The sequence below is a fragment of the Cupressus sempervirens genome, chromosome 11, assembly GCF_028749045.1.
Source record: "Cupressus sempervirens isolate cs-2001-9-10 chromosome 11, ASM2874904v1, whole genome shotgun sequence".
Classification (NCBI taxonomy): Eukaryota; Viridiplantae; Streptophyta; class Pinopsida; order Cupressales; family Cupressaceae; genus Cupressus; species Cupressus sempervirens.
Window position 1 is genome coordinate 5,454,974 of NC_143128.1, and position 25,037 is coordinate 5,480,010.

A 25,037-nucleotide genomic window follows, 5' to 3' on the forward strand; every position below is an offset into this window, starting at 1 on the left:
TTGAGTCTTTTCCATCAGCATTGGCTTTAATTTCTTGCTCAGTAGTACTATTCTCATCTTACTTAGGTGTTTCTTTGATCCTAGTATAATAAGCATCCTCTTCATTTTTATCTTGGGTTTCCTCTCTACTTTCTTCCTTGTAATTCTTGTCCTTTTCAAAACTCAATCTCTCTGACCTCCTTTCACTAAAGCTGGCCTCAATATGGTAACTTTGAGCTTTCAAATTCTTGTCTCCAAAGCTTCCCTATTGGAATCCTTAGAATCCTATTTATCCACCTCAATAACTTCTCTAAGGATTTTACTTTTCATAGGGGTACTAGCAAGGTTTGATTTGGTGGCATTTTCCATTTAGTTGGGGTTTCCAACATAAAGGATTCTTCAAGTGTTTTGGTTTTACCCTTAGATTTTTTAGATTCTTGCTTGGGATTAACTGATTCTCTAGGCTCAAGAAGAGGGGTTCCTGGTTCATTATCTGACTTAATTTCTTCAATAACCATAGAGTTTCCAAGATTTTCTAGAGAGCTCTCTTTATCAATAAGACACTTACCTAGACCTAGATGATGGGAAAACACATGGTGATAGAGGATGAAAATCAAATCCTTGTGAATGAGTTGATTATCCCCATTTTTATACTATTGGCTAAAGACAAAAATAAAATGAAAGCAATGTTTGTCTTTTCACCATGTCTTAACATGTTCAAGAGTGGGAAGTGGTAGCCATGATAAGTGGTAAACTGTCTTTCTAAAGTAAAATAATGCATAACCCAAAGGGAAACAATTGCAAAGGGCAAGGGAGAGAAGTATGATCATACCCATTACTAGACTTAATTCAAACCGGCTATTCAATGCCTTCAAAAAACTTGTTCTTGAATTTTCTATAATTTCCTATCCCTTTCCTCTCCACCTTATCTCCTTTGCATCTCAATCTCATCACCTCACTAATTAGTTGGGGAGTCACAATAAACTTAACACTACCTATGGCACCTCATTGTTGTACCAAGAATTTGGAAACTTAGTAGAAAGCATGGAGTTGTGACTTTTCATCATTGCAATGTAATTGCTTAACGCTACCTTCACAAAGTAGTTCCATATTTCCTCATTCTGCAAAAAATTCTTGTAGCTTCTTGGCTTGACCCATTTGAAAGGATCCCCCAAATATAAGCCTTTAAAAAAACCCAAGCTTCATCAAAAGTAGTAGTATTAAACCTACCCTAACTTTCAATGTCTTTCTACATTTTAATTATCCTCCTCAAACCTCCTAAAACCAAGCAATAATAGTTAATGATAGTATATAGGCAAAGAGAAAAATGAGAAGTGGTACAAAATTTAACTTTTTACCACATTAATTGAGAAATCCTTGACATAAAAAATGATAACTTTTAGACCTTTCAAATGGCAGGGTTCATTATGATGCATTAAGCCACATCCCCCATTCCATAAATAGGTGTTTTACTTTCAATGATTCATCGAAGTCTCTTTAGATTTAAAAATTATTACAATATCATGTGTCATAGTCTTCCTTATTATAGATTTTTTCAAGAAAAGTTTCATGATTAAAATGCAAAAGGTATCTCCACTAAATTTAGGATTAATTTTTTAATTTAAAATATGTTATTTAGAAAAAAAAAAATTCGACCATGTTTCTCACTCAACACTTTATTCATCCTTCTAACTAAATTCCACTTCTTTGAGAAATTACAAAATTGACTAAAGACACCAAATATTTTTTCCTTCTTAACATTTATATTTATGGAAAAAGAATAATCTTTTCCATTCATTCTCTTTCTAGAATTGGGTTTTTCTTTGATCATTTAATACTATAATCTTTAACTCCTCATGGCATTCAATATCAAAAACTTGTCCGCAATTTTAAAAAAGAAGCCCCCAATTAGCCATAAAATCAGTAGCTATATTTCCTTCTCTTAAGCTATTTCTTATTATAACATTTTGGAAGGATGGGAGATGTCTTTTACAATCATCCATAAGACTCTAAATGCACCATCAGCACTTAGTTTTATTAAGAATGATATTAGTTATAAATTTTGAGTCTCCATCCAATTCTATATTTTTAGCTCCATAGTCTTGCAAGAGTTTAATTCCATACCACATAGCAACTCCCTTAATAAAATTGTTAGAGTTAATTCTAATGTTCATAGAATATCCCATTAGAAGAAGACCATTATTGTTTCTTATGATACCACTTGCTTCCGATATGACCAAATTTTTTTATAACAACCATCCATGTTGCATTATCCAATTTTCATAAGGAAGAATCCTTTTATACTACTTTATTTTCCAAATATTGTTCTAGTTTAAATTGACCAAGCTTTGTGTGACATTCCAATTTTGTTTGATTCTTATCAGTGTAGGATAGAAAAACCCTTAAGGGAAGTAGATAATTATTGTTTCTCTCCCTGATAATTCTCTTACTAATATAGAAAATAGGAGGGATTTTCTTTTTCTCTTCTCTGAAGATTCTATTGTTTCTTTCCTTCCATATAGACTAGGCAATAATGGGGGGAATAAGAGGCCATAGGTTGTGAAGGATAGGGTGGAATTTAGAAGCTTCGCTACATTATGGTATAAGAAGATTGATTGATCTCGTCATCACTATATTAATTCTTGTTTCCTACAACACAAAGCTCCATATATCTCTAATAAAGGAACATTGAATAAATAAATGGTCGATAGTTTTAGTGACATTCTCACATAAAACACATCTATTAGCAAAGTTGAAACCTCTTTTGTTGAGATTATCTAAAGTTATGATTTTCTCATGAGCAACTGCTCACCAGAAGTAGTTAATTTTTGGGGAAAGGTTAGCCACCCAAACTTCTTTCCACAAATTAGAATCTTCTCCCACCAGTTCTATCATAGAGTAAGTAGACTTGACTGAGAAGAGACCATTATTGTTATGTTTCCAAATCCATTTTTCTTCCTACACAATTTTTAATAGAGAAGGGCTAGGAAACTGGCTTTTTAGACTGCACACTCCCTCCCTTCTAATGCCAACAATTCACCAGGAAGCCAGGTTTTAAGAGTTCACACTTCCTCCCTTCTAATGCCAACAATTATCCTTAACTCCCTTTACCTCCCTTTATCTCAACCATAGGTTTTCTAGGTCAATCCAAAGAACCTTTGCATTCATCCAAGAAAGGTATTTTTCTACTTTGATACCTATAATAGATTAGAGCCAATTCTGTAAGTCTTGGTTAATAGTCATCTCTTGGAATGCGACACTAGTAGCCCAGGATTCACTAAAAAATAAAGTGTTTCTTCCATTACTAATAAAAGGTATAGTTGTGAAGCTGGCTTCTACAAATTATTATATTACATGATTTAATATGCGATTTTATAAGTTATTTGGTAGTTAATTGTCTAGAATTACTTTTATGGCATGTTGAAAGAGGCTTTGTTCTTGCATTGTGCTTTACAAATTCATTGGTTTATTCATCAACCATTTCAAACATGTACTAAGAATAATACAAGATTTCATAGATGAAAAATCCATAAGAAGTAGGAGTTTCTCATGGTTGGAATTTGAATTATTAATAGTTGGATAGATAAAATACTCTATTCCATAATCCTCAAATATCCCGACTCTGTCGTATATGTGGATGCCTATCTGTATAAAGATAGTCCTTGCTATGATAATAACCATGGTCTTTTCATATTAATGTTAATGTTGAATATAATATATATGTAATTTACTATGTTTTAGGCCAACATTTTATTTCTACTTATGTCATATGTGAACCAGTTGGTCATCATTAATGTTCATAATCTACCCAACAATATATTGTATACCATTTTTAATCTGGGTATTTTCTAATCTTGTGCTAGCTTTCTCTACTATCGTGTTGTTAGAGTGAATATTTTCTATAGATTTTCTACTGAATTGGCTCCTTTTTATCACCATCAATTACATTTTCTTATATTCTTCAAAATATTTCCTAATATTCAATGACATACACACACTTCAACCACATTCTATATACTTGGGTATTCTATCAAATAGTTGATGTGCATCCTTAACGATTCCACTTTTCATCTACTTTGAAAGTTTCTAAGACTTATAAACATAGACCCAACACAATTTGTAGGTATATGGTCAAACTTGACATTGATTATGTGTTCATATTTTGTACCTCACCAATTATGTTTGCTTTAAATATCCTTAGCTTTGCTGATAATCTATATTCATAAAACTTCCACATCATCATGATATAATGAGATGGCATCTAAATGAGCCATTCTAACAAATAATTTAAATTCCTTTTTCTATGCTTCCCATTTCTCACAACTTGAAACATAATTTTTAATCGATGTTCCTTTGAAGGCTTTTGTCAAGCAACCACCACACTTCTTTCTTGCACACATATTTGCTAAAGTAGCCTGTGATCAACAAGGGACATGGTTGAATAGTTCAAAGTAGTGGTTATGATTCTCCATGTTTTCTCTTTGTATCAATGAGGAATTGGCTTTAACCTCGATACTTACAATCCTTTCTATCCAAAATCTCCCATTTCTTTGGAACATTTTATGAAATAGTTAGTGTTCCTTGCTTGCAATCCTAGATTTTGTTGCAATATTGGATTGTTTCTAATATTGAATTGATTCTTTGAATTGATTCTTTCCTAAATTGATTCTTTCCCTTTTTTCCTATAGTTGTTTCCTTTCCTGTAGCTTTATGTATTTGGCACACAACTATATCTGTACCTATACAATTTTATGTAAATACATGAATGAAAAATAGTCTTCTTGATTTTTGAATTTCAAGTTGGTATAAGAGCTTTGAAGCTTGAATCATTTGTATCCCTTTATTGAACAATGGCTGATTTATATTCAAAATTATTTGAGAGAAAATTTTCTCCCATTATTATTCAATCCAAAGGTTCATCGTTCAAGGCAAGGATTACACTCGATGAAACAAACTATGATTCATGGTCTAAAATCATGGAGATGCATATTGCTAAGAAGGAGAAACTATCTTTCATTCATGGTAACTCATAGCCACCTATCGAGAAGGATGATGGATATGAGAAGTGGTATGCAGATAATCAAAAGGTCAAAAGATGGCTATTGATATCCATGTCTCAAGAAATTATGAAGTGATACATTTGCTTACCCACTACTCGAGATATTTGGAAAGATCTTTCTAAGGCTTTTTATGATAGAGCAGATGAATTGAGGTGTTTGTCTTGAATTAGCGGTCTTTCTCAGCCAAACATAATGGTAGAACAGTCTTTGTGTATTATGGAGAATTAACCGAGATTTTTGGTGAGTTGGATCATCATGATAAAGTGATCATGGAAAGTGAGAACGATGTAGAATCTTACCAAAAATTAGTTCAGTGACAAAGGGTGTATATTTTTCTTGCTGAATTAGATGGTGACTTCGAACAAGTTTGTGTTGAAATTTTGAGAAAGGATCCTATTCTCGAATTAGAAGTATGTTATGCATTGGTCCATTGTGAATTTTTTTGATGCACAACAATGATTGGAGAACTAGAAAACATTGAAGCTTTAGGCATGGTGACTTGAAATCGATCTAATCAGAATGGGCCTCCTCAAAACTTGCCTAAGATCACTAATGGTGCTGATAAATCCACCTAAAAATGCACCCATTGGAATCAAACTAGTCATACCAAAAGTCACTATTTTGAACTTGTTTGGTATCTAGAATGGTGGGATTGTAGCCGCATTCATGGAAGAAGAACTCCAAGAAGACCTCTAGTGCATCGTTTGTTGAAATAAAGACTGAGGATAATGTTGCTAGACAAATGTGAGCATTAGCAATAGTAGTAGGTAATGGTGATAAGTCTTTAAATATGTCTACACTTGTTTGTAATAGTGCATTAATAATTGATTATGGTGCTACAAATCATATGACTTTTGATTCTAGACATTTATCATCCCTTAAACTGTCCTCACAAGTTATTTTTTCCACTACAAATGGCTCTTCAGCCACAATTATTGGTGAAGGATCCTTACCTCTCACTAATACTTTGTATCTAGATTCTATTTTAGTGGTTCTATCTTTAGATTACAATTTGTTTTCAGTTTCCCAAATCACCACTACTTTACTTTGTGTTGTAATTTTTTGGCTTGATTTCTATGTGTTTAAGGATATCCAAATGAGTAAAATGATTGGTTGTGGTGTTAGGTGAGGGAAGCTATATTACTTGGACTTGGTGTGAAAGATTTCAGACAAGTTGCGTCAAGCTCTAGTGATGGATGGCTATGAGGGGGACAAGCAAAAATCTAAAATCTGGTTATGGCATCGACATCTAGGACATGCTTCCTTTGGTTACCTAAAGAAATTATTTCCTAGTTTATTTGGAAAATTTGATGTTTCTAGCTTCTAGTGTTGATTTTGTGAACTTGCAAAAATCCATCATGCTTCTTTTCCATTAAATTTGAATAAAAGTCCAATTCCATTTATGATCATGCATTCTAATGTTTGGGGTTTATCCAAAGTCACTACCTTGGGTGGATCACATTGGTTTGTTACTTTTATTGATGATTGTACTAGGATGACTTGGGTATGCTTAATGAAGTCTAAAAGTGATCTTAAGTTGTTATTTCAAAAATTTTATAACATGATTCATACTCAGTACAATGCACAAGTTCAAGTTCTTCGTAGTGACAATGGAGGTGAATATTTGAGTTCTGAACTTCAGTAGTATCTGCAAGCACATAGGACTATTCATCAAACTACTTGTTCCAATACACCTTAGCAGAATGGGGTTGCTGAGAGAAAAAAATGTCACTTATTGGAGGTTTTGCATGCTTCTCTAATAGAATCCCATATGCCATTATCCTATTGGGGCGAAGCACTTACTTCTGTAGCATATTTGATCAATCGGGTACCCTCTTACACGATTGATTTCCAAACACCATCTGAAATGTTCCTTTCTCTGATTTTACATGGTATTTCAAGCCTCTAATCAGATTTTCAAAATCAAACAACCAATATCACAAAGATCCACCAAATTTCTCAATAAACCCCAAATCGGGTATGCCAAAAATAGTGCCAAAAACTTCACAGCTTCACATATTATTAATAAATCTGAAAATGAACATTTTTACAAAAATTTCAGCAGCATAAAGACCTAAAAAATGAAATTTTCAGATCTATATAGCATCTACACAACACCTCACAAACGTAGGACAAAAACTATGCTCATCGGGCTCCCAAAATAACACAAAAATACCCAAAAACACCACAAAAACACTAATAAACTATCTCAGAAGTTGAACCACATCCCAATATATATATTCAGCTCTATTTTAACATATAAAAGTGTGAAATACAGCAGAAACCCAAAATGATATGAAATACTGAACCGAAAACACCAAACTCTTACGAAAACACACCCGAAAAACCACAAATTTGCACTGTTCAGCACAAAGGCAAACTCTGCATGAGCATGCACATGGAATGGCTTCAAAATCTCATCCTTAGCCTTCCTAGAAAACTAAAAACTCCTGCTCTTGGGTCTCCTTCTCCACAGGTTTGGCAGCCTCTGAAGAATAACAAAGAAATGAGCAAAAATCAAGTTCTCGGAATGAGCCCAAAATGCCTCCAAACCCCTTAAAAGAGGGCATACCCCTAACTCAAATCCAAGAGGGGTTAATAAAAAATATTTTAATAATAATATTCATTTATTAGTCCATTACCTTCCAAAGATTATCCCCTTTTTCCAAAACTTCACCTTTTTGGGCCTGCCTGCGTTAGCAAAGATTATTATTTTTAATTATTTGAAAAGGGGACATGACAAATCCTCCCCTTAAAAATATTGCTTCTCCTCAAGAAATGGCTGAATAATAAACCAATCAATCCACTTGGATCCCAAATGTAGTCATGAACTATACTATTGTCAATTAACACAGGCTCCTACAATATCCTCTACAATATAACCAAGAGGAATCCATAATCAAACTAACAATTATTGCTCAACCAAACTCCAAAGTCACAACTTCCACAGTTAGAAACCCACAAGACACAAACTCTTAGAACATCAAAACCCAAGTAAAGTGGACAAATCAAACTGCCAACATAGTAAATACCATCAACGCATCCACTGGCCTATACAGAATGTACATTCCAACTCTGCAACAATGGTGAATGCTCCTGAATGAAATTGTACCAAGTATGGAGAATCCACACACTGTACAACTCCTATAGTCAACACAACTCTGAAAATCACTGGCCACTGTCTCATAACCATAACTCCCATGCACCCCTGATGGTGAAAAACCATCACAAGATAAACAACAAGAAATGGAACCCAAACCAAATTTTCCATGAACAAGTGATACAACCCACTGTGACTGATCATTAGCTAAGTACGGAGATGTCATAGCCAAAGGAGTAGAATCAATAACAACACCCACTGAAGCATCACTCCAAAACTCCTTCTCTAAGTCATGTATTATGAAGCTATCAACTGCAAAACCTATCGCCATGTCATGCCCATCACAACTCTCATCTCGAGGCATTAAACTATCCCATAACTGATGATAAATACTAGGAACCAAATTATATCTCTATATCATCATCTCATCAACATGGTCATCAAAGGTAAATTGATGAGCATACCTCATAATGTAATGCTTATAGAATGCACCAATCTTAGTCAGTGGCTCAGACTACAATCCAGATGTAACTAACTGCAATCGATCACTAACCAAGTTGGAACTAACTACTACCTCTAAAGACATTGCCAAGGGAGAAGTATTACTAGCAGGAACCATGCCAACTATCGGCTCACCAACATCACACATGGCCTTTGATACAACATCTCTAGTCTTCATGCCATTAGTGCTAGAGGTCACTACCATGTCAGGCATACTGCAACAATCTGCTGCAGCACCCAACTCAACTGAACATGACTCTAGTGGGGATGAACCCAATATGCCAATGTTAGTATCAAGGATGGATGCATCACCATCTCCACTATCTTTGATAATCTCAACCATGGATATCCTCGGATCATCAGACACCACAGCTTGTGACTGTATAGAATCTAGTAAAGACTATAGTTTCTCTAACTCCATGGTCACCTTAGCCAAATGTAACTATGACTCCTTGAAAGCTAACTGTGTACTCTAAAGAATCTCAGAAGTCACCTCAAGCTGCTCAGTAAGCTCACTCACCTCATATTCCTTGGCCAACAATGCATCATATGCTGTACTACCCCACTCCATAAGATAATCTCTGTCAGCTACCAACTATATATAATCCTGTCTTAGAATATGGATAGCCTCCTATAAAGAGTGGAACTCTTTCAAGGAAAGATAACTACCTCCTTGCTCATCACTACTAGGAGAACCCCATCCATAAACTGCTAACAATTGATGAGCATCATCAAAATGTTGGCAAGCGATAGTAATGTCTCGCTCACTAACTCTCAACTGATTAGACACATGATGACACTAGCTTGACTGTCTCCTACAATCCTCCTCTGATGCACTGTCTAAAGGAGTATCCTCAAAGTTACTAGTCTCTAGCGTATTACCATCCATATCTTGTGAATCAATTCTAAAGCTCATATCAACATACGGAGTATCAAAAACTGTAGCACTGTTGTCCAACTCCTTTGTACCCAAGGAAACTAGGTCTTCAAAACCGCCCACTACATCCTCCTAGATGTCATCAATGCCAATATGATCCTGGGACTCATCTATATATACTGCCAAATATGAAAGATCATCAACACATTCCAACAAGTATGGTCGACTAGATATATGAACAAAGCCCAACACTGGTGTATAAAAACTAATACCAACATCAAACAAGCTGCTAGCACAAGAAAAGACAACACCATGCAATTTGCTAATCAAATCCATGATAGCACCCAAACAAACACTGCTACCAAAAAGTGTTAAAGATCTCCAGTCAACTGAATCCCAAATGCCAATATAACAATCTCGAATCCATATCTATAAACTAGAATCAGCTGGTAACTCAAGAAAAATCCTCACTTGAGTAATATGACCAATACCAACTAACTCCACATAGCTGTCATGATGAGATAATGAAGTCATAATACTATCTTTGTTCACTTTCAGCTGGGTAGACAAATCGTGTGAAGTACTACTAGCCTCAACCTCATGTGACGAAGAATCTAACTGTGCCTGGTACTCTTTCTTAGCAAAGTCATGAATGCTCAATGTCTGCTCATCTCTACCAGGTATCTCACCATCATGCACAACAACATCCTCATAATCATCATCTAAACCCACTACGCTGTAGTCACTACCTATTGTGACTATACCATCCTGAATACCTATGATATCACCCTTTAATGACCTGTATACAATTGTCTCAATTTGAGTATCAAGTTGACCATTACTATCAATCTGTGTAATATCCTTTCTCACTACCTCCTATGGCAGAGTAGAATCTGAGACCTCTGCCTAGCTATCAACTAGTTTCTCAAACTCCTCAGCAAGTTCTTGGTAATTGTGTCACCTGCCTTGTGAGAAAATCTGCCAAATAGAAATTTGGTCAACTTATCCACCTTAGCTAGGTCGGACAACATGTCATTCATCATACAGTGGTGCTCAACCAACTATTCAGACATGTCATAGCTTATTTTCCTAAGTTTATCTTGAATGTCTAAATAACCATCCTTTCTACTATTCTGACTCTGGATATCAATTGTCCAAGATCGTGTCCTCTGAGACTTTGTACTATACCTGTCCATTCTGGATAAAGTAGAGTGTAACCCCAATAGGTTATAAATTCTTCAAACACCAAGAACTAACATGCAAATGATTAGAAGTAGCATGCAACCATAAATTTTGACATGCAGTTGATTAGAAGCAACATGCAACATAAATTATGACATGCAAGATTTGGGTAGTTGTCAAAATAGACATGCAAACTTCTACAAACCCTTAGGCTGGCAAGATCATAGCTTTGATACCACTGAAATGTCCCTTTCTCTGATTTTACATGATATTTCAAGCCTCTAATCAGATTTTCAAAATCAAACAACCAATATCACAAAGATCCACCAAATTTCTCAATAAACCCCAAATCGGGTATGCCAAAAATAGTGCCAAAAACTTCACAGCTTCACATATTATTAATAAATCTGAAAATGAAAATTTTTACAGAAATTTCAGCAGCATAATGGCCTAGAAAATGAAATTTTCAGATCTATATAGAATCTACACAACAACTCACAAATGTAGGACAAAAACTATGCTCATTGGGCTCCCAAAATAACACAAAAATGCATGGAAACACCACAAAAATACTAATAAACTATCTTAGAAGTTGAAACACATCCCAATAAATATATTTAGCTCTATTTTAACATCTAAAAGTCTGAAAAACAGCAGCAACCCAAACTGATATGAAATACTCAATCGGAAACACCAAACTCTTACAAAAACACACCTGAAAAACCAAAAATCTGCATTGTTCAACACAAACGCAAACTCTGCATGAGCATGCACATGGAATGGCTTCAAAATCCCATCCTTATCCTTCCTTAAAACCTACAAACTTCCATTCTTGGGTCTCCTTCTCCACAGGTTTGGCAGCCTCTGAAGAATAACAAAGAAATGAGCAAAAATCAAGTTCTCGGAATGAGCCCAAAATGCCTCCAAAACCCTTAAAAGAGGGCATAACCCTAACTCACATCCAAGAGGGGTTAATAAAACATATTTTAATAATAATCTTCATTTATTAGTCCTTTAGCTTCCAAAGATTATCCCCTTTTTCTAAAACTTCACCTTTTTAGGCCTGCCTGCCTTAGCAAAGATTATTATATTTAATTATTTGAAAAGGGGACATGATACCATCCTAGGCTCTCACTAAGGTGGTTGTTGCTCCTACTGTCCCAAATTTAGCTCCTCATGTCTTTGGTTGTGTAGCTTTTGTACACCTCCATAAGCATCACCACAACAAGTTATCTCCTCGAGCGTTGTGATGTGTCTTTCTAGGATATGTTGTTTATCAAAAGGGCTATCGATGCTATCATCAACCAACCCAATGAATATTTATTACATTGAATGTAGTTTTTCATGAATACTTGATATATTTTTCCTTTGAGCTTGAACTTCAGGGGAGCATCAGAAGGAAATTCAGAGTCTAGACTATGATGATCACATCTCTGAAGATGTGGATGTTCACATCTCTTACGATATAGGTAGCTTGGAAATATTTGATGATATGGATAACACCTTTGAAGATGTGGATGTTCACATCCCTAAATATGTGGGTAGCTTGGACATCTCTAAAGAAGGGGATCTCTATGAAACTATTAATCAAGAATTAGGTGAAACTTTGGATCAAAGTAGTGATGAACACCTAGAAACTAAAGCTATGGGTCCACCTCCATCTGAGTCCCTCACACCATACCAATCACTTACCAAGGATGTTCCCAAACAATTTAGAAAATAGCTACCTTAGAATCTCACCAGAGGTATTCCTAAATCCACATATGAACCCAAATTTTCTAGTAAAGTTAAATATCCTATGAGTCGTTATGTGTCTAACGATTATTTTGTCAGAATCAAATCAGTCATTTGTAAATCAATTATCTATTGTATCTATTCCTAACAATGTGTAGGAAGCCTTAACTAATCCAAGGTGGAAAGCTACTATGAATGAGGAGATGAAATCATTATATGAAAATAATACTTGGGAACTTGTTAACCATCCACAAGGAAAGAAACTATTTGGATGTTAGCGGGTTTATACTGTTAAGTACAAAGTAGATGGTACAATTGAATTCTTTAAGGCAAGACTGGTAGCAAAAGGGTACACCCAAACCTATGGGATCAATTATATAGAGACATGTGTACCTGTAGCTAAAATTAATACAGTACAAGTCTTGTTGTCTCTAACTGCAAACTTGGGTTAGCCATTACAATAGTTTGATGTGAAGAACACCTTTCCACATGGAGAGTTGTCTGAAGAAGTATACATGGAACTCCCACCTAGCTACATGATACAAGAAATACATAGTTTGAAGGTGTGCAAATTAAAGAAGTCACTATATGTGTTGAAACAATCTCCAAGGGCATGGTTCGAAAGATTCATAAAGTCAATGAAAGCTTTTGGTTATCGTCAGAGCAATTCAGACCATAATTTATTCAAAAAGAATTAGTAGGGTAAGATCACTACACTTATTATGTATGTGGATGCCATGATAGTTACAGGAAATGATCCTGAAGAAAGATGGGCTCTATAGGATTACTTGTTCAGAGAATTCAAAATGAAAGACCTCGGTCCTTTGAAATATTTCCCTAGGATTGATTTCCCTCTAGCACTATTGATTTCCAAACACCATTCCAGGCTCTCACTAAGGTGGTTGTTGCTCTAGCTGTCCCAAATTTATGTCCTCATGTCTTTGGTTGTGTAGCTTTTGTACACCAGCATAAGCATCAACACAACAAGTTATCTCCTCGAGTGTTGTGATGTGTCTTTCTAGGATATGTTGTTTATCAAAAGGGCTACCGATGCTATCATCAACCAACCCAATGAATATTTATTACATTGGATGTAGTTTTTCATGAAGACTTGATATATTTTTCCTTTGAGCCTGAACTTTAGGGGGAGCACCAGAAGGAAATTTAGACTCTAGACTATGATGATCACATCTCTAAAGATGTGGATGTTTACGTCTCTTAAGATATGGGTAGCTTGGAAATATTTGAAGATGTGGATAACACCTTTGAAGATGTGGATGTTCACATCCCTAAAGATGTGGGTAGCTTGGACATCTCTAAAGAAGGGGAACTCTCTGAAACTATTAATCAAGAAGTAGGTGAAACTTTGGATCAAAGTAGTGATGAACACCTAGAAACTAAAGCTATGGGTCCACTTCCATCCAAGTCCCTCACACCATACCAATCACTTACCAAGGATGTTCCCAAACCATCTAGAAAATAGCTACCTTAGCATCTCACTAGAGGTATTCCTAAATTCACATATGAACCCAAATTTTCTATTAAAGTTAAATATCCTATGAGCCATCATGTGTCTAACCCTTATTTTGTCAGAATCAAATCAGTCATTTGTAAATAAATTATCTATTGTATCTATTCCTAACAATGTGTAGGAAGCCTTAACTGATCCAAGGTGGAAAGCCACTATGAACGAGGAGATGAAATCATTACAGGAAAATAATACTTGGGAACTTGTTGACCATCTACAAGGAATGAAACTAGTTGGATGTTAGCAGGTTTATACTGTTAAGTACAAAGTAGATGGTACAATTGAATTCTTTAAGGAAAGACTGGTAGAAAAAGGGTACACCCAAACCTATGGGATCAATTATATAGAGACATTTGTACCTGTAGCTAAAATTAATACAGTACAAGTCTTGTTGTTTCTAGCTGCAAACTTGGGTTAGCCATTACAATAGTTTGATGTGAAGAACACCTTTCCACATGGAGAGTTGTTTGAAGAAGTATACATGGAACTCCCACCTAGCTACATGATAATAGAAATACATAGTTTGAAGGTGTGCAGATTAAAGAAGTCACTATATAGGTTGAAACAATCTCTGAGGTCATGGTTCAGAAGATTCATAAAGTCAATGAAAGCCTTTGGTTACCGTCAGAGCAATTCAGGCCATACTTTATTCATAAAGAATTAGTAGGGTAAGATCACTACACTTATTATGTATGTGGATGACATGATAATTATAGGAAATGATCCTAAAGAAAGGAGGGCTCTATAGGATTACTCATTTAGAGAATTCAAAATGAAAGACCTCCGTCCCTTGAAATATTTCCCTAGGATTGAAGTGTCTCAATCTGATAAAGGGATCTTTCTATCTCAAAGAAAGTATGCCTTAGACTTGTTACAAGAAATTGGTATGTCAGCATGTCAACCCATTAACACACCCATGGAAGAAGGATTGAAGTTATGTATTGAGTCTAATCAGGTACTAGTTGATAAAGGCAGATTCTAGAGACTTGTAGGAAGATTAATGTACTTAGCATACACAAGGCCAGGCCTTCCCTACGCATCAAGTATTATAAGCCAATTTATGCATAGTCGTAGAGAGAAACATATGAATGCAGTTATGCACATTTTGAGGTATCTGAAGTCTGCTCCTAGGAAAGGAATTTTATTTACTAGAAATGAGGATTATCAAAGTGTAGATGCATATACTGATGTTGACTGGGTTGGAGCAATAGATGACAGGGTTGGAGCAATAGATGACAGGCATTCTACTTCAGGTTATTTCACCTTTGTAGGAGGTAATCTCATTACATGGAGAAGAAAAAAAAAAAAATGTTGTTGCATGATCAAGTGTGGAAGTAGAATTTAGAGGTATGGCACTTTGGAGTATGCGAAGCATTGTGTCTAAGAATTCTCCTAAGAGATTTGGGCTATCTGCCTAGGTGACCAATTCAACTATATTGTGACAATAAAGAAGCATGTGATATTGCTCATAATTTGGTTCAACATGATTGTACAAAGCATGTGGCGGTAGATAGATTCTTTATTAAGGAGAAGTTGGATGAGAAAATTGTGGAGCTGCCTAAGATTCGATCAGAAGATTAGCTGGCCGATATTCTTACCAAATCAGTTTCAATTCGAGTGTTCTCAAAGTTTTTGGGCAAGTTGGGCATGTGGGATATCTATGCACCAACTTGAGGGGGAGTGTTGCAATATTGGATTGTTTCTAATATTGAACTGATTCTTTCCCAAACTATTCTTGCCTAAATTGATTCTTTCCTCTTTTTCCTGTAGTTGTTTGCTTTCCTGTAGCTTTATGTATTTGGCACTTAACTATATATGTACCTATATAGTTTTATTTAAATACATGAATGAAAAATATTCTTCTTGATTTCTAATTTTCAAGTCATTTTGCATGCATGTCTATTAGAGCATTCAAAATCTCTATATTTGACTAGGACTTTTTATATACAAATAGATGTAGCATCTTTTCAAGTAGTTCATAATTAGTGAAATAAATCTACCTTATATATACATGTGATGCAGGTGGCTAAAAATACAACATTTAACAAAAGTCTTTACTACTTTTGTCCATCGATTCTAGAAATTTGTCCTTTTGATCACCGATCTATTTCCTCTAATGTCACAATGCAATTTGAAAGTGCTTTAATAATTCAAATATCTTGAAGGATTCCATTGAATAGATCAATTTTAGTGCTATTTTATATAGTCAATACTTCTTGTCATTCTGTGCATATAATGCAATCATTGGATTTTGATAAAAAGATATTGTTATATGATAACCTATTGCTTAGTTCAGGGACATTGCTTTATGCTTAAAGATGAATATTGCTCATTCACTTGATAATGTGTCTCCAAGGTACTCAAGTAGATCATTCATGGTATATTATTTCTTCCCAACTTTGTGAATGCAACTTCTTGGAGAAGATGGACATGCATTTATTTGCAAGATACAATATGTTGTCTATGCCTTTCAAGGAAATACGATTTATTTACTTTAATCTTTGCAGGTTAGTAAGTTAGTTTAGATTCACACTTTTGAAGACATGAGATTGTTAGAATTTTTTTGTGCAAGAGGAGAATGAATTCATGACAATCTTCTATAATAGATAACAAACAACTATCTTGGTAATGGGCTAGGAGAAGTTCTAGTGGGCATTTTGAAAATAGTTAGTTTAGATTCACACTTTTGAAGACATGAGATTTTTAGAATTGTTTTGTGCAAGAGGAGAATGAATTCATGACAATCTTCTATAATATATAAGAAACAACTATCTTGGTAATGGGCTAGGAGATGTTCTAGTGGGCATTTTGAAAATAGTTCACATTTTTCTCACATTTGGTATATCTATTTAATAGAACCATATCAATGGTATTTTTTAGCCATAGAGAATGTAAAAAAATGTGCAAAGCTAAATTGAAATAACATTCTTACTTGGGGTGATTTATAACTGCAATGACACAACTCTTATATTTTTTTAACAAATGGTGGGACTCCTACTACATGCAGTTTTGGCTAGTGTAGCCTTTCATAATCTTCTATTAGAATGACTATTTCTATTGAATTTATATAAAGTCTAATGATAGATACTTACATGAATTAATAAATAAATAAATGCAGAGATGTCTCGTATCATATATATTGTATCAACAACTTCATTTAATTATAGGTTGTACCCTTGTAGATGTTCTTGATGAAAGCATTGGGTTTAATAGTAAATGATATGAGAATAGTTGTATGAAGAAAAAAATCATATTATTTAAATGATTACTATAAATAATTTGAAATGTGAATCCTAGTTAAATGTGAAATGTAGACCTTAATTAAATGTGAAATGATGTGAACTATTTGAATCAAGAAGAAATTCTTATTTAAAAATTAATTATTTACTTTGATTTTTCGTGTAGTCTACTACTATAATCTTTTCTATTTGTAAGACTATTTGGAGCAAAAAGAGATTCTTTCTATGTAAATGAAATAGTACAAGTTAAATGGAAATATAAATTTTAGGGTTTAATGTTCAATGATGTGAGGTTGAACAAGAAGAGATTCTTATTTTGGTGAAGGAACTAACTTTTTGTTAAGGTTTCTTTTATGGTCTATTTGTATGCTCAAACATGCAACTAGTTGAAATTTTTACCATACAAATGAAATATAAAATATAGTGTTCAATATTCAATGATGTGAGACTAATTGGAACATGATGAAATACTTTATTTAAATATTTTTTAGACTCTTTGATTTCTCCAATGGTCTACTACTAGTATTTTCTCTTTGTAAGCCTAGTTGGAATAAGAAGAGATTCTTTATTTAAGATTTTTTAAAATAAAGTTTCTCATATATGCTCTACTAGTATAATCTTTTCTATTTGTGAATCTAGCTAGAACAAGAAGAATTTATTTTTATTCTTTGTGAAGAAATTCTAAATATACAAATAGAATATTAGAAATAATTTAATATATCATGAATCTTAATTCAATATCATTGACATGGAACTAACTGGAACAACAAGAAGAGGTTTGTATTTGGGAACTGATTATTTCTTCCTATTTCTCATAGGCTCTAGTAAAAAAAAAATCCTATTATTTAGGTTTCTCTTATGACCTATTATTTGTTTGAGGAGACGATTACTAACAATCTAATTATTGTTAGAAATGTTTTTTTAGCTATTTAAAAATTAAATATTACAAATTTATTTAGTGAATCTAAATTCATTTCTTTTTTTGGAGACATTTTATTAATTTTAATTTTATTGAAGTCTTATATTTTTTAAATAATTAATAATATTTAATAATTTTTCTAATATTTATAAATTTTAAATATCTTATAAATTTTAAATATTTTATTAATATTTGAATATTTGATTAATATTTGAATATTTTTGATATATTTTTATATTAAAAATCTAATTTTCAATTTAGATAGATTAAAAAATTATCCAATATTTTAAATATTTAAATATAAGACACTTCTTTTTTTGTTGTCTTAAAATGATGTTTTGCAAGAGCTAGGTGGTAACCCTAAAATTTGCATATCTTTGATTCTTTGATGATTTATCATTCATAGAATTTTTTTTTTTTTCCCAGCACTATATTTTATCCACATCTTAAAATTTGAAGGACTCTTAACATTGCAATGTATTATTATAAGCAAGGTATATTTTAGTGGCTAATATTCGCAAATTGACTATTTTCAGAAATTTTTGGCTAGTAGTTTGGCTAATAATTTAAGATTTGACACAACCTAAATTGCCATAGTTTTATAAAATTTAGTTTTAGAATATTTAAAATTGCTCAATAATTTATTTTATTGAAAAATCTAAACTTAACTATTTGCCACAATATTCAACATATGATTAGATTTGAGCCACCTAAATACTATATATTATTGTAGAAATTAAATTGAACTGATCAATAATTATCATAAAATTAGTTTCTTTAAGAATATATCACCAATATTTAGTTTTCTCTATTGATTTAAAGTATATGTAACGATCCTCATAATATTACATGAGGTAAAAAAATGTTTAAATTTGATTTGTAATATTCCATGGTGATTAATGAACTTCCTATTATTATTGAGATTCATCAATATCTTATATAAAATGTTATGATTTGAAACTAATTGCTAATATTTATCATATATAGAATAAAAAATTGAGAGATTCACCAATAGAAATAATTTTGTTTTTTCAAAATAAAGAAAGGTTCACCAATATTTTATGTCTTTTTTGGAGGCAACTTTCTTAAAGTTTACCCTGATTATAAGAGTTTCCCATTATGCTTGGAATATAAAATATTCAAGTAATACCAATTTTAGTAAACTATAAGACAAACATAATTACTATGTAGTGGTTTTTGTTTGTCATAGTTTAATAGTTTAATTAGATAGAATATATTAAGCATAATAATTAAATATTTTAAAAGAATCAATTTATTTGATGGTGATGACAATATATGAGACTATTGATTTTAAATTTTAATGGTTTTCATTATATCATATATATATATATATATATATATATATATATATATATATATATAATTCTAATATTCAATTAAAAAATATTTTTAATTTATAAATTTTCATTAATTTTTTTAATATAGAATTATTTATCATTGAAAAATAGTTTATAATATATAATATAAATATAATGTTAGTAGCTTAACATATTGTTTTTTTAAAAATTCAACACCTTTTAAAATTTTAAAAAAACTTTTCCGAAACATTTAATTATAACCATAAACTAAATTATATTGAAAAAAAACACTAACTAAACTAAATTAAATTAAAGTATTACATTAAACGAAATTAATATCATTAACCAATATTAATCTTAAAATTGAATAAAACCCTTATACTACTAATAAGGTAAATTAAAATTTAGCACTAAATTGTAACCCTTATTATAAATCAAAGTAAAGTGTAATAAAAAATGAAATTTTATAATAACTATTATGATAGTATTCAAACTATTTGTTGAATCCAAATAGAACCATGTCTCTATTAGTGAAAAAATATGAACATTGACTAATCTTAACCAAATTGATTTCCCTAAATAAAATTACACTATAATGAATCTGCACTGAAATCATAATTAAAAATTAGGGATAAAAAAATCTAAACTATATTGAACCCTAATCTAATCAAGAGATGGTGGTAGGGTACAATAGCTCTTATAATAGTCATATCTTGAAAGGATATTCTTCTCTTCAACTAGGCAGAAGAAAAATTTGATTGTAGAGTTCTGACTTGATCTTGTGTATAAATTTTTGTTACACCATTTCACAATATCACATGCATTTTTGAATTTGGCTTTTTCCTCAAATTTTAATTTCTTTCTACTATGGGCTCTCTTCACACATGCACCGACACCATCATGTTCTCCTTTACCATGCCTAGCCTCAAAAAATCTCCACACACGTTGGATATTAGTTTTCCTATGTGTACATTCTAGCATTCATGAATTGTCCTATACAATTATCTGACCATATCCAATGTTGTGTCATTTGAATTTGTCTCTCTTTTAAATTATCATAAAAGACCTTGAAACAATATTATAAAAACTCAGATGAATAAAGTTTATTATTACTCATATAGAAATGGTACTCTCTTAATATCTTTCTATCCTCCTCTATACTATTAGGTGGATGCCTATATACTATATGAACATAAATTGTTACTTGCACTAAATTGTAATATTGTGGTTGTACCCCATCTTGTAGTACAAGTGAGTAGTTCTCTACAAAGTCAACAACTAAAAGTATAATACCAATTGGAAATATATTCTTACATATGTGAATGTGTCCATCAAGCCATCTAGCACATTGAGATTGTTTAAAATATTTTGGTATGATCACACTCTTAAACTCATCCATAAATGTATGAAAACTAACTTTATCTGTATCAAGATCACACCTTCTTCCAATCTTCCCATCATTCAATAGATATTCATTAGTTTTGAATCTTTTTACATCAACTAATTTTTGTCCAAAAGTAGTCAAAACATTTTCATGAAAATATTCATCTAACAAAGAAAGATTGTCACACATATCACATGTACCAGAAAGACATGCATTGAAAAGAAAGTATTGATCATTAGGTGGCTTACAAAACAAACTTGATATGAAATCCTTTAGAGTTTGAGGTGGCATTTTTATACCACATTCTTGCAAAATTTCTTTACTATGTATAGTACCATGTATAGATCGAAATACATCATAATGGTAATGAAACTAAACATGATTTTTACAACAACATGTGATTCTTTCCTTGGTAATCCTTACATACCATGGTTTACACTTTTCAAAATATTTTTGACTAATGGTAATAGTTAACACCTTACCATCTACAATTTTTTTGAACAATTTAGTTTGATTAATATCCAAAAGGTTTTTAGGATGTGGATCATGTATTTTTGAGCCAACTCTCAATTTAAGAACATCTCTTAAATTAGGTGATACTCTTGTATTATCATGCCAAGATTTTTCAACCAAACTTTTGACTTCACTAGTAAGTTTCATATCACATCTCGGGAGTCTACCACTAGAAGTCCACAAAATATTTTCTGGATCACATTCAAAGTTAACCCTTCTCTTTACATCTCTTTCTAAAGTTTTATGATTCACATTAAGATATCCACTTATGTTACTAATCAATCTTTTGTCAGTTGTTGATTTTTTAACTAAAGATCTTGTTATTTCCTATCATGCTGCATTCTTATCTTTAGAGTGACTTCTCTTTCCGATAACATCAAAGGCACTGGAAATAGTGGATACAACTTTTTTTAAAGACTTATTTTTATTCTTAAGTTTTGCATACATTCCTAATCTTTTCATTACTTTTAACTTTTTAGACATTTTAATTAGTTGCAACATCAATTGACATTGAAACCCAAATTTCTTATAATAAAAAAAGTCTATATAATCTATTAGCATGTGTCCTAATTTGTCTCCATGAAACCAATCCATGAAGATTATCTAGCACATCATTAGAAAAATGAAAATTACGTTCATACAGTTCAATATCATTTTAACATGTTTGTTTAGTACTTGGTGTTTCCATGTCTATATTCATACCATTTTTATTTTCAATTGTCATTTCATTTTCAATTTTATTTGGAATTTGAATCTTATTTTCATTTTTTCTTAGTATTTCTTTCGGGGCATGCATTTCTATTGGAGTTTGTTGTGCATGATTGTTTGGAAATTTATTCTAATGAAGAAAATATAAATCATTTAAATCATAACTTGCTTCTAAAAAATCAACAATTTCATCATGAGAAAAAACTCAAGGGTTTGGAGACACACCTATATTGAATGTTTGATTAGAATTTGCACCTGAATCTCCCTGTATTGGGTTCTCTTCTTCAGCTTCTTCATACATCGTGGTATCCTCAATGTCTTTCTCCTCTGAAAAATTGCTCAACTCTTTAATTCTTCATCTTCTCTCTCATTGATGTTGTGATCCCAGTTTTGAATTCAAATTAACAACTTGCAAATTGTAAAAGAAAAAAAGAAAATAAAATAATTATGATAAGCATTCACTATTGTAGTTTGAAACTGTCATTCATTCATTGCAATAATTGAAAGATGCTTTGTGGGGCATCTTTTTGGGCCCAATGTGTACATCAAAATTGGGTACCTAATTATAAATAAAGCACCTAATTTTTAAATAATCGGGTAGCTGATTATTTAAAAATTGAGTGTTTGATTTGGTTAACGACTAAATTCAAATCAGGTGCTTGATTCTAGTGACATGGGCAGAAATTTGCCATGGGTGGGAATTCACATCGGGTTTTTCCTTGGGGAAAGGCATGGCATAGGCCTGGTGGGACCAAGCCTATGCTTTTATGAACCAATTTTTGACTAAGGCATTTAATTGAAAATTTTAGGGATTGTCATAATTTTTATATGGTCGTCCCAATTGAATTTTTTGACAAAATTAAAACCCATTATAGGTCTTACTATTCTAATTTCAAAAGTGTAAATTTTATAGTGTTATGAGTTCATTTTCTATTTTTCCATTATTTATTAATCAAAAGTATCTCTTAAATATTAAATAATGACATTCACTAAAATTTTAGTATCATTTTAATTTTTCATATTTTGTAAATTAATTTACATGTCATCAATTCTCACACAATTCTTTTGAGGTTAAAAAGAAAAATAAAAAAATAAAAAATTGATTAAATTATGGCATTCGTACATGAGAGGTTTTAGAAATTAGCTTAATCATCAATTAAAAATTAACTTAAAAAATCCACTAAAAAAGTGGTTTTTAAAGATCCATACCAAAAATATAATCTATCATATGAGTATACAAATAAATTACAAATTCAAAAAGAAGATTCCAGGCACTACAATTTTTATTTCTGAATTTTTTTATATTTAATCTCTAAATGGCTCAAATTTTGGCATCATTTGACAATATATTTCAAAAATAGGAAAAACACTTCTACTTTTTTGCCAAAAGCGAAACCAACTTCTTACACTAACCCATATATGAATATTTATACTATAGTCTCATAGGTTTAACTGAATGAAGCTACCAAACATCAACACTCCCTCTTAGCTAGGGGGGATAAACAAGAACATGAACAACGTATTACCTCAATGTAAAAAATGGTTTCTAAAATGTCAACTCATTTGATATCCTGATTTATTGAATGCCAACTCATTTGGCAAATGTCAACTTATTTAACATTTGAAAGTTAACTCATTTGATATTGGGTAAGTGCACCAAGTTGTGGTGCCAAAAGGGGGTTATAAGTGGACACCTTTTTTTCTAAAATCAGCAATTTCTAAACTTCAACAAGAATTTGAAGATAGTTACGCTCAAAATTTTAAGATATGACAAAAACAAAAGTAGTAGTCCTTTGAATCTAGTTTCTAAACTACTAATTGTTTTCAAAATGGTTTACTTGTAGGTCCTCAAAAAAGGAGGCCACAAAAAGTGCTACTATTTATTTCAAAAAAATATAACACAATACAAAGTGTGGCCCCCCTAAAATTTTAACTTTCTTTTTGAAATTCTTTAATCACTCTGGTCAAAAGTTAACTAACACTATGTAGTTTATCCTAGATTTTTTGGGTAATTTTATAATGTGTATTTTATTTAATGAATTTTTAATTAAACACATCCCAAAAATATGAAATATCTGTGTGCTCTGCCTAGAAATGATTGAAAACTAATCTAAAATCAATACTTCCTTTTTTTCAAAGTGTGTAGAATGCAGTCTAGTTTCTAAGAAACTAAGTTGTTGCAAAATTCGATGAATTAGCTAAAATCTATAGCCCATTTAGTATATGTTGGTTTTTGACAAAAAATGGACATATATTCAAAAGAAATTATAGATGAAAGGCTTAAAATAGTTCAAATAAAAAATAAATTATATGGTTATATAGGTAACACAGAGACCTACAATGTTATGGAACCTGATTTTATCGATGCTCAACCACAAGGAAACTTGAAGGAGAGCACACAAGAAAAATCAATCATTTTTTGTATGTTTGTAGAAAAACATGTCTCAGACTAGTTTAAAGACTCCAAACCTTTGGGTTGGATCCCCAAGGCAAAACCAAACCTTAGGCTTGGTAGAATACAAAGCTTTGAATAACACGTGCACCCTATAGTGCACACATGCTATTTAAACCTTTTTAAATTTAAGTCTTAATAATGCGTGCATGCTTTAGTGTGCACACACTATTGACACCTAAATAGTGAATAGAGAGGGAAGGAGAGAGGTAGAGTGAGAGTGAGAGAGAAAGGAGAGGGGTGGGGATGGGTGTGTGTGTGTGTGTGTGTGTGTGTGTGTGTGTGTGTGTGTTTGTGTGTGTGTGTGTGTGTGTGTGTGTGTGTGAGAGAGAGAGAGAGAGAGAGAGAGAGAGAGAGTAGGGAAGGGAGAGGGGAGAGAGAGAGTAGGGATGGGTGAGAGGGGAAGTGAGAGAGAGAGAGAGTAGGGGATGGGAGAGAGAGGAAGTGAGGGAGAGAGAGAGTAGGGGATGGAAGAGAGAGGAAGTGAGAGAGAGAGTAGGGGAAATAGAGAGAATATAGGATGTGAGAGAGAGGAAGTGAGA